The 12459-nt window shown below is 42.5% G+C and overlaps 1 non-coding gene across 1 annotated transcript; it reads right to left on the bottom strand.

The window, feature by feature from the left end:
• Positions 4742–4823, bottom strand: TRNAL-UAG. Its single transcript has one exon. It is a non-coding gene; the product is annotated as a tRNA-Leu (tRNA).

Here is a 12459-nt window from a genome sequence, read left to right on the forward strand (position 1 = left end):
ACCCTCCTTGCTGCTCTAACTTCCCTGGGCTTGTCCTCAGATTGGGATCTTGGATTAGACCCATTCTAGGAGCACTGTGTTTCATCCTCTGCTACGCTTACGTTTTGGGTTCTCTCACTCATCAGATCTCCTGTGTGTTGATAGCCAGGGCTGGAAGGAAACCTGAGACCCGGGCTTCTGCCTAGCCCTACTTGGCCTTTTTGGGTTTCCAGGGTATAAGTCTGGGGATGATTCAGCTTAGTAAGCACAGATTTCGGTACCAGAAGGGACATCAGAAAAGGAAAAAAATATATTTTTTAGGGTGATAAAAAGATAAAACCGTCCAGTTAAAAGTAAATAAATCCCGGGGGTGTAATATACAGCATGGTTACTATAGCTAATAATGCTATATTGTGTATATGAATGTTTCTGAGAGTAGATCTTAAGTTTTTATCACAAGAAAAATTGTAACTGTGGTGATGGAAGTTAACTAAACATTGTGACCATTTCACAACATATACATAGAGCAAATAATTATACTGTACACCAGAAACTAATATAATGTTACATGTCAATTAAATCTCAAAAAAAACCCCACCCTTTTAAAAGAACTGAATCTGTTGTATAGCAGAAACCAAGGCAATATTGTAAAGCAATTATTCTCCAATTAAAAATAAATAAATTTAAAAACAAATCAAATCTCTGGGGAAAATAGCAGTAAATTATAATGGGCATTTTTAGAAATTAATTGGTCATACTTTTTTTATTTAGTATTGCTTCTATTTGTTCCTGAGGGGGCCAGTAGTGATCACCATAGTCTTTAATGTTTAAACCACAATATTTCTTAATCCAGCTCTGCTCTCCACAGACGCAGTGCCTCCCTATTATCTTGGTTTCAATTGTGGATACCAAAATATTAGTGTGTAAATACACCTGTGTATATATCATAATATACACCTGTGTATATATCATAATATACCCAGGTGGAACTGGCTGATAAAACTATGGGTCCTAGCAGAGAAGGAAACCATCACAAACCTAAAGAAACCCGTGATGGGGAGGAGTAAATATGTTAGTTAGGGCCAACATGGCCCCAGCACGAGTATCAGCGGGGTGTCCTCTGCTGAACAATTAAGAAAATCTGTGAAGCAGCTCAAAAATGTGTGCTCCTATTTACTATGTTGAATTGCATGTGTATATATAACTTTTTAAAACAATAATCCTTTATGTTTTGTGTATACTTCATCCTTTCTATTTAATGCTTGACAGTGTGAAAGAGCTTTCATCTACATGCTCTAATACTGAATTCTCAGGACCACTCTTACATAGGGCTTATTATTATTCTCATTTTTAAATGAGGAAACTGGGGTTGTCTAACTTGAAAGAGTGGAGGAAGGTGGGGCTTACTGCTCTGCAGGTGGATGAGATGCCCCAGGCCCACTGACCTAAGCATGACCCATGGGTTATTTCTGCTTTTCTGCTCCTTGACCACGGCTTGGGTTGAGCTCTGGGACATATCTCAGTCTGAGATCCACAAACCTTCAGCTAGTTGGGACTGGCAGCCCTTGGGATTTGTTTCTTCTCAGTAACATGCTTGCATTTAAATTCACCTTCCCCTCTGAACTTTCTCTGAGAAATCTGTTCTTAGCAGAAGGCTTTTACTGTTGACATAATCTAAATCTTTTCTCTACTGACAAACCTCAGCTTGTGAAACTCAAAAGCAAAATCAATTTCTTTGTTTTCTGAATTTCTCTAAATCATCTCTTTCCCTGGTAGTAGAATGTCTAAACCCTGGGATGGGGGCAGTATGGGTCACTCTATCAGAAAGCTTCCTTCCTCTCAAGTGTCTTTAACCAATGGGAAAGGAGGTGGCACCTCCACCCAGCAGAGAAACCAAGTCCCCATGAGGGTTTTAGAGGCTTCCCAGATAACCCACCCTTCATGAGTTTGTTTTTTTTTTAATACTTTTCATATTTTATTTCATTTTAAATTTTTATTGGGGAATAGTTGTTTTACAATGTTGTATCAGTTTCAGGTGTACAGCAAAGTGAATTAGTTATCCGTATACATATATCCACCCTTTTTAAGATTCTTTTCCTGTATCAGTTGTTAGAGTATTGAGTTTCCTGCACTATACAGTAGGTCCTTATTATCTATTTTATATGTAGTAGCATGCATATGTCAATCTCAGTCTCCTAATTTATCTCTCCCCCTTCCCCTCTAATAACCATAAGTTTGTTTTCTACATCTGTGACTCTATTCCTTTTATTTTTTTAAGCACTTGTTGTTGTTATTTAGTGGCTAAATTGTGACCAGCTCTTTTTGAAACCCCATGGACTGTAGGCCTGCAGGCTCCTCTGTCCATGGAATTTCCCAGGCAAGCATGCTGGAGTAAGTTGCCATTTCCTTCTCCAGGGGATCTTCTCAACCCAGGGATCCAACCCACGTCTCCTACGTTGAGTGCAGATTCTTTACCCCTGAGCCACCTGGGAAATTTCATTGTTTTATCAGTTGACAGGGCCTAGAAGTAATAATACCTCAGTATCTAGACTACATCTGGTACCCAGATTTTGTTTCCTTATACCATTCTCCAAAAAAGGGCCCCTGATGCCTAAGATAAACGGCAAACTCTGGAACAGGAAACATGTAAGATGAGCCTGGAGCATCTTTTGGTGCCACAAAGTGAGAACGTTTAAAAACAACAACCATGCAATGATGGAGGTATTTGAAAGGACACCTGAGCCAGCTGTAAGAGCTCCCAGTGGCTAAAGATACAACACTTTGAACAAATTATTACTGGATTATTTCCCAAAATGAATATCCAGGAGTCCTGCTGCTGCTGCTAAATCGCTTCAGTCGTGTCCGACTCTGTGCAACCCCAGAGACAGCAGCCCACCAGGCTCCCCCGTCCCTGGGATTCTCCAGGCAAGAACACTGGAGTGGGCTGCCATTTCCTTCTCCAATGCATGAAAGTGAAAAGTGAAAGTGAAGTTGCTCAGTCGTGTGGAATAAATAAATTTAATAAATGAGGGAAGAGACCAATTTCTTTGTATAGTATTTCAATTAACTGATGTAAACATTTCACCCTTAAGAATATCACAACTCCACATTGCTATATGTAAAATAGATAACTAATAAGAACCTACTGTAATAGCACAGGAAACTCTACTCAGTACTCTGCAATGACCTATATGGGAATAGAGTCTGAAAAAGAGTGGATATGTGTGTATGTATAACTGATTCACCTGCCCCACAGCAAACACTAACACAACGTTGTAAATCAATTAGACTCCAATAAAAAAAATTTATTTAAGTGTATACAGTGACTTCATTCCAAAGATTCCAGCACTGAGGAGGGGGTGTGAGTTTCCAGTGGAGAAACTGCAAAGAAGACCTCAGCCAGGTGATCAAGGTTAACATCAACAGTAACAAATCATGTTGATAATGTGTACTTTTCTTTTTTTAGCCATACTTGGGGGATATTAGTTCCCCACCAAGGACAGAGCCTGCCACCCCCTGCATTGGAAGGGCAGAGTCCTAACCACTGGACCTCCAGAGAAGTCCTGATAGCGTGTACTCTTGGTGTGGAAGAGAATGGCGCTTTAGCTCTGTGGTCTTCCTTTCAAAATCCCTTAAGGTTCTAAGTCCCCAAATCCTAATTATGAAAAGAAATCAAAGTAATTGAGAAACTCTCTACAAAATGCCTTACTCAGAACTTGGGGGTCATCAAAAACAAGGAAAGTTTAAGAAGCTGTCCCAGCCAACAGAAGTCTAAGGAGATATAATGACTAAATGTAATCTCCTCTGAGGGATCCGCTTCCTCATGCTGTTCAATAATCCTCACAGGTATAATGGAAGAAAGTTCAGTGGCTGTGAACTTCGAGCGTGTCAAGACCTGCCCTGTTCCTCTTTAGCCTCAGGTTGATCTTCCTGTTTCGTGTCCGACTCTTTGCAACCCCATGAACTGTAGCCCAGCCAGGCTCCTCTGTCCATGAGTGTCCCAAGCAGAAATACTAGAGCAGGTTGCCATTTCCTTCTCCAGGGGATCTTCCCGACCCAGGAATTGAACCCGTGTCTCTTTCACCTTCTGCATTGGCAGGCAGATTCTTTACCACTGAGCCACCTGGAAAGCCCAATCTAGGACTAAATATTAATAGTAGGCCCTTCATAAATTGTTGTTGAATGAGTAAATAAACGAGCACAAAAACAAGGTAAGAGGTGGATCAATGAAGCTGGGACTTCTAGGCTGATAAGCCCGCCTAGGGCGGGGATCTCGAGCCCCCAGACCCTCCATAGGGTCACCTGACACAGTTTCTACCAACAGGGATTTATGGAGTCAGTCTCAGCTCTCTGCAGACCAGAGAGGCCAGAAAGGGACCCTTCCTAAGTGAAGTCTTGATTAAAATCCCCCCCACCTACTCTGTCGCTGGAAGGTAAAGAGGCCCACTCCCTGGGCCTCAGGCTTTGAAGCCTTAAATCAAAGGCGCAGTCTGATGCGAGCTTCTTAAAGTATCTCAGATGCTTTACCATGCAAATAGGGAGACGTTTTCGTATTTTTAGGTGGCAGGATTGGTGGGTTTGTATATTAGGCTAAAGGAGTGAGGGGCCCCGAGCTGCAGTTTCCTCCTTTCCCCCTCTCTTCCTCATTCCATTTTTAAAAAAGAAAGCGTCAGAAGGTTGAAAAACAAACACACACCGAAAAATGCTAAGAGTAACTGGGAGAGGATGATTCAGAAGTTGAAAAAGTGAAACCCGCAAGGTGTGGCAGCGGTGGGATTCGAACCCACGCCATCGAAATGACTGGAGCCTAAATCCAGCGCCTTAGACCACTCGGCCACGCTACCTCCCGCTTGCAGCGTCTTCCACACGTACTATATTAGTCTCATGACGCGGCGCCTCGCTCTCTACAAACCCTGCCTCCCTCCATTGTTCTGTTTGCCAGATATCAGCCCGGCGTCTCTGGCGCCAGTTTCCACGTACTGACCTTGTGGCTTCCTTCCGGGCTTCGGAAACGGAGTGCTCTCGTTATCCGCAGTAGTAAATACAGTCGGGCCGCAGCATTAAAAAGGAAAAAAAAGAGTTCCAAAATGTTAATACTCAATCGCCATCTATGTTTGCGTTTGGTTTTCCGTGAGGGCAACATACTGCCTACGACCACGTGGGGGCAGTGCTGCACCGGCGCTTGCTCAGGGCCGAGCTGCAGGTCCGCACGGAACCCGGTTTTCGGGGAACTAAGGGTCCCCATCCTGTGGACTCTGTAGTCCTTCTGCAGCCTTGGGCGGCCCCGTGGCCTGGCACTTGCCACTGTGATTCCAGGAAGAAATACCACTGAACGCTTTTACAGACCATTGACTTGTGTAGGCTCCCTCGGTCATCACGAGTATCCACTTTGTTTTACAGAGCGGGGAACTGAGGCTCAGAGAGGCTAAAAAATCTGTGTTAGCTGCCCCAGGTAGAGCCAGCATTCCTGACGCTTCCGAGATCCAGTATTCTCCACGTAGAAGACTATTTTCAGTGAGATTTTTAAAACAGTAGCCTTTTCTGTCTCTACTGCCGCCATGGAGCCGGTGAAAAATCCTGTGGGGAAGCGTGTCAACAAAAAAAGGAGCAGGTCCTGTCCTAAGTTTACCTTGGACTGTACCAACCCTGGAGAAGATGGAATCAAGAATGCTGCCAATTTTGAGTAGTTTTTTTCAGGAGAGAATCAAAGTGAATGGGAAAGCTGGGAATCCTGGTGGAGGGGTGGTAACAATCGAAGAAGCGAAGAAAGCAAAATTATTGTAATGGTGCCTTTTTCCAAAAGGTATTTGAAATATCTCACCAAAAAATATTTGAAGAATAATCTACGTGCTTGGTTATGTCTAGTTGCTAACAGCGAAGTTACAAATTGCTACTTACAGATTAATCAAAAATGAAGAGGAGAAAAATGAGGACCAAAACTCAATTATCTGAAATATTTTGTGTAAGATCTTGAATAAATATTGGGAACCAAAATGGTGGTTTTCCTTATAAAAATAACATGCAGTAAATTCAGAGCAAATACATAACACATCAACTTCCAGTTCCTGCCACCCAGAATTCATTTTGTTCAACTCTTCTGAAAGATCACCCGGTGTGGCCACAAGGAGGAAGCAGAGATCTCTTTGGGTAAAGTGAGTGAAGGTGTTAGTTGCTCAGTTGTGTCCCACTCTTTGGGACCCCGTAGACTGTAGCCCACCAGGCTCCTCTGTCCATGCATGGAATTCTCCAGGCAAGAATACTAGAGTGGGTAGGCATTCCTTTCTCCGGGGGATCTTCCCAACCTAGGGACCCAACCTAGGTCTACCTGCCTTGCAGGCAGATTCTTTACCATCTGAGCCACCAGGGAAGCCCCTCTTTGAGTAATCCCCCAACAAATGACTCAAAGCCTTCTCCAGCAGTTGGACCATTTGCTAGCAGCAACTGTAACAGTGAAGAACAAACCTGACTTCATATTGAATCTATTCCTTTGGCTCTAACCTTTGTGTTCTGTCCTGTGCTTAGTCACAATGGCTCTGCATCTTTTGTAAAAGGTTGTTGCCTATAACCTGAAATATGCAGGCTATCCCCTTCTCAAGGCTCTGATCTTTAAAGGTATAACATGCTTCCATTCATAAGGCAAGAGAAAGTTGCAGAACAGAGAATAACATTTGTCCTGTTGGAGGTTTATGGGAACTTTGTGACCTGACCCACATGAACAGTTGCAAGAACAAAGGATTCTGGTGCCAAGAAGTTTGCAACAACCAGCCATGCCCCACCTCCTCTTTTAGGATAAAAGAAACCTGAATTCTAACTCGAGTTAGGTGGTTCTTTGGAACACTCGTCCACCATCTTCTCTGCCTGCAGGCTTTCCAAATAAAGTTGCTGTTCCTTGGCCCAGAACCTCCTCTCTCGATTTATTGGCCTGTTTTGTGTGTGAGCAGTATGAACTTGGACTCCATAACACAACCCTAGCCCTTCCCACTCTCTCTCTGATAATTCAAGTGAGCATTTATCCAGCACCTCCTAGACCAGATAAGGCAAAAATCAGGTCTTCTGGGAGAAAAGCTGTTTCCAGAGCTGCCTCAGAACACTTATGCCAGTTGCTTCAACAGAACAAAAATCCAGTGGGAGCAAGGCCATGAGCTTATCTGCTCCAGTGAGCAGGCCTGACTCCCTGCAGGCCTCCGCAGAAGTGCTGACTCAGCTTCCCTGCTGAGTTCTGCCTTAAGGGTGAGTCTGGGAGGACAGTTCCTATGCAAAATCCAGGCCCAGGCAGGCAAGGGTAGGGAGGCCATGGAAACCAGGGCAACTGGACTCTGTTTATCTTTTGCTTTTTTTTTTTTTAAGTGACAGTTAAAAATAACTTTTGCTTAAGTAATAAATATGTGTTTCTTATCGAAACCCCAAGCTAAAAAATAAAAGTGCAAATAAAAGAATAAAATCATCTTTAATTTCTCCACACAGTTAAACTCTGCCAACACTTCGGTAAAGAAAGGTGTTTTTTTTGTCTTTTTAAATGTGAAATATAATGTAATGCATGCTCATTGTAAATTTTTTTCAAATGTCAAATCTATTTAAAGTTAAAGGGAAGTTCTCTTCTTCACCACTTCCCTCCTTCGAAACCAAATCCCACAACTCATTGTAATGAGTAACAGTTTAGCTGTATCCTGCTAGATCTTTTCCTATGCAGTGAAAAAAGTGAAAGTGTTAGACATGTCCAACTTCTGTGACCCCATGGACTATATATGACCCATCAGGATTCTCTGCCCATGGAATTCTCCAGGCAGGAATACTGGGATAGGTAACCGGTCCCTTCTCCAGGGGACCAACCCAGGGATTGAACTTGGGTCTCCTGCACTGCAGGCAGACTCTTTATAGCCTGAACCATCAAGCAAGCCTATAACAGTACAGGAGCAAATGTATCTAAAGGTCCACACACGCCCCACCCTAATCCTGGAATTTGCCTTGTGCAAGGGAAAGAGAGAAAGACACTGTCCAAAAGATAGAAGAGTGGTCATTTCATAGCTTCTGGTAGTCTTTCTGTAGCTACAGGTCTGTCACTGAATGGCCCTGTGATGGCTTTGTACAGAGTAGGCCCTAGACCTCCTGAGCCAAGGAGGACTTCCAAGGATTTTTTTTAAAGCTTCTGCTTAAAAGCATCCCATTGTGGTTCTGGGGGGTGAGGGGGATGCAGGGGATGAATAGATAAAGAGTTTTTAAGACAGTAAAGCTGCTCTGTATGATACTAAACATAACACTTGATGCATGTCACTGTAAATTAGACCAAACTCATAGAATGTACAGGACTTCCCAGGTGGCAGAGGGTGAAGAATCCACCTCCATCTCCGCCAGCGCAGGAGATGCAAGAGATGTGATTCCATCCCTGGGTGGGGAAGATCCCCTGGAGTAGGAGATGGCAACCCACTCCACTATTCTTCCCTGGAAAATCCCATGGACAGAGGAGCCTGATGGGCTAGTCCCAGCAGGCTCCAGTCCATGGGGTTGCAACTTGCAGAGTCAGGCATGACTGCGCACACGTGCACACAGAATGCATACAACCAAGAGTTGTATGGTGTGCATACAACCAAGAGTGAATTCTAATATAAACTGTGGACTCTACCTGACTGCGATGTGCCAGTGTAGGTTCGTTAATTGTAACACGTGGTGGGGGATGTTGATAATGGGGGAGGCTATTCTTGTCTTGTGTGGGGGCAGGATGGACACAGGAAATCTCCCATACCTTCCATTCAGTTCCACCGTGAACCTAAAACTGCTAACTCCTACGGCCTCCTGTGGACAGGGAATCCGAGCAGCCTGCACTTAGAAGCATTTTGTTCCCATGGCATTTGTGGCTAGAGCGGTTCTCCAACCCTCCCTGAGCCTGTGGGCGGATTACTCCCATCCTTTGAAGTGGGGAGCAGCCACGTACCTAGACTGGGCTAGAGTCCTCTTCCCGGTGAGCGCTCCTCTAAGTTACACCCTGAAGCACCGTGAAGATATGGGGAACCCTTTTTTGAGGGTAACAATTTTATCGTGATATAATTTACATACCGTACAAGATCCTTCTTTGAAGTGTATAGCTTATTGTTAAGTATATTCACATAATTATGCAACCATCCCCACAATTTTAAGATATTTTCATCTAAAAAGGAACACCTGTTAGTAGTCACTCTCCACTCCCCACAAACTCCCTTCCCAGCTCCCCAGGCAACCACTTATCTGCCTTCCATCTCAAAGGATTTCCTTACTCTGGCCATTTTGTATAAATGAAATCATATATCTGTTGCCTTTTATGTCTGGCTCCTTTCACTTAGCATATTGTTTTTAAGTTTTATCCATGTGTTAGCATTTATCAGTACTTCACTCCTTTTTATTGCTGAATAATATACCCCATTTTAATTATCCATTCATTGGTTGATGGACATTGGGTTGTTTTCACCTTTCTCCTATTATGAATAATGCTGCTATGAACATTTTTACAGATGTTTTTGTGCAGTCATATGTATTCATTTCTCCTGGATATATACTGGGGAGTGGAATTCCTAGGTTATATGGTAACCCCATGTTTAATTTGTTTGAGAAACTGTCAAGTGGCTTTCCATTTTCCTGCTTGCAGTGAATGAGTTTTCCAGTTTCTTCACATCCTTGCCAGCACTTGTTATCTGACTTTTTATTATAGCCATCCTAGTGGATTCAGGTTTGAGTTGCATTTTTCCAATGACTAATGATGTTGAGGGTCTTTTCATGTGCTTATTAGCCATTTGTGTATCTTCTTTGTAGACTGTTTAAATTTTTAACCCATTTTGAAATTGAGGTATATTTTTATTATTTGAGTTATTCTTTATATATTCTAGCTATAAATCTCTCATCAGATATATGATTTACAAATATTTTCTCCCATTCTCTGAATTGTTTTTTCACTTTCTTGATATTTTTTGCATCCTGTGGGTTAGTGAGTCTCGTGATTACTCTGCTGGAGGGAAAGAGAGGGAAAAATATCCTGTGGGCAGGGAGAGGGGCTTTTCTAATACAAGTGGGGATTTTGTTCTTCAGTGCTTGGAGAGGAGATGTTTGTCCACGTGAGAGAAGAAGGGGCGGGCTTCAGCACATGAAGTAAGGCTTGGAACTAGAGTGCGCCAAGAAATGCTGTGAATGGTTTATTTTTCCTCTTGGATACTATCAAAATGAGGGTACAGTTTCATTTTTATCTTCCTATGTTTAATTCTCTTTGTTATTCCACACTCTTCAGTAAAGTCCGAACAGCTTTATGTGGTGGTTAAGTGGGGTGATTAAGGATCCAGTTAAAACCAAGAATGATCTGGTTCACATCTCCTTGCTTCTGGTTCCCGGGCACCTGAAGCTCCTGGAAGTGATACTTTCAGTGCTGACTCTTTGCGACCCCGTGGACTATAGCCTGCCAGGTTCCTCTGTCCATGGGATTCTCCAAGCAAGAATACTGGAGTGGGTTGCCATTTCCTACTCCAGGGGATCTTCCTACTCCAGGGGATCAAACCCGCATCTCTGTACTGGAAGGTGGAGTCTCCACCGCTGGAGCCACCTGGGAAGCCTTCAGAGTGCAGCTCAAATGTCATCTCATCAGAGAATCCTTTCTGACTGCATTTGCCTTTATAATCTCTTATTGCCCCTTACAATTCTCTCTCATAGCACACCCTGCAGTTTGTACTGGGAATCATGACTGCTTGATTGCTTTACGAACAAATATCCATAGATAAATAACAAGGATAGCACAAGGAACTATATTCAATATTTTATAATAACTGATAATAGAAAAGAATGTGAAAAAGAATATATATATATATATCACTTTGCTGTATACTTGAAACTAACACAATTGTTACACAAAGTGATTCAGTTATACATATATATATTATTTTTCAGATTGTTTCTCTATTTTATATATAGTAGTATGTACCTGTAAATTCCTAATTTATCCCTTTCCTCTTTGATAACCTTTATGAAAAGGCAAAATGATAGGATACTGAAAGAGGAACTCCCCAGGTCGGTGAGTGCCCAATATGCTACTGTTGATCAGTGGAGAAATAACTCCAGAAAGAATGAAGGGATGGAGCCAAAGCAAAAACAATACCCAGTTGTGGATGTGACTGGTGATAGAAGCAAGGTCCGATGCTCTAAAGAGCAATATTGCATTGGAATGTTAGGTCCATGAATCAAGGCAAATTGGTAGTGGTCAAACAGGAGATGGCAAGAGTGAAATGTCAACATTCTAGGAATCAGCGAACTAAAATGGACTGGAATGGGTGAATTTAACTAAGATGACCATTATATCTACTACTGCAGGCAGGAATCTTTCAGAAGAAATGGAGTAGCCATCATGGTCAACAGAAGAGTCCGAAATGCAGTACTTGGATGCAATCTCAAAAACGACAGAATGATCTCTGTTCGTTTCCAAGGCAAACCATTCAATATCACGGTAACCCAAGCCTATGCCCCAACCAGTAACGCTGAAGAAGCTGAAGTTGAATGGTTCTATGAAGACCTACAAGACCTTTTAGAACTAACACCCAAAAATGATGTCCTTTTCATTATAGGGGACTGGAATGCAAAAGTAGGAAGTCAAGAAACACCTGGAGTAACAGGCAAATTTGGCCTTGGAGTACGGAATGAAGAAGGGCAAAGGCTAATAGAGTTTTGCCAAGAGAACACACTGGTCATAGCAAACACCCTCTTCCAACAACACAAGAGAAGACTCCACACATGGACATAACCAGATGGTCAACACCAAAATCAGATTGATTATATTGTTTGCAGCCAAAGATGGAGAAGCTCTATACAGTCAGCAAAAACAAGACTGGAGGTGACTGTGGCTCAGATCACGAACTCCTTATTGGCAAATTCAGACTTAAATTGAAGAAAGTAGGGAAAACCGCTAGACCATTCAGGTATGACCTAACTCAAATCCCTTATGATTATACAGTGGAAGTGAAAAATGGATTTAAGAGACTAGATCTGATAAACAGAGTGCCTGATGAACTATGGACGGAGGTTCATGACATTGTACAGGAGACAGGGATCATGACCATCCCCATAGAAAAGAAATGCAAAAAAGCCAAATGGCTGTCTGAGGAGGCCTTACAAATAGCTGTGAAAAGGAGAGAAGCAAAAAGCAAAGGAGAAAGGAAAGATATAAGCATCTGAATGCAGAGTTGCAAAGAATAGCAAGGTGAGATAAGAAAGCCTTCCTCAGCGATCAATGCAAAGAAATAGAGGAAAACAATAGAATGGAAAGACTAGAGATCTCTTCAAGAAAATCAGAGATACCAAGGGAACATTTCATGCAAAGATGGGCACAATAAAGGACAGAAATGGTATGGACCCAACAGAAGCAGAAGATATTAAGAAGAGGTGGCAAGAATACACAGAATTGTACAAAAAAGAGCTTCATGACCCAGATAATCACGATGGTGTGAATCACGATGGTGTGATCACTCACCTAGAGCC

The sequence above is a fragment of the Capra hircus genome, chromosome 25, assembly GCF_001704415.2.
Source record: "Capra hircus breed San Clemente chromosome 25, ASM170441v1, whole genome shotgun sequence".
In the NCBI taxonomy this organism is placed as follows: domain Eukaryota; kingdom Metazoa; phylum Chordata; class Mammalia; order Artiodactyla; family Bovidae; genus Capra; species Capra hircus.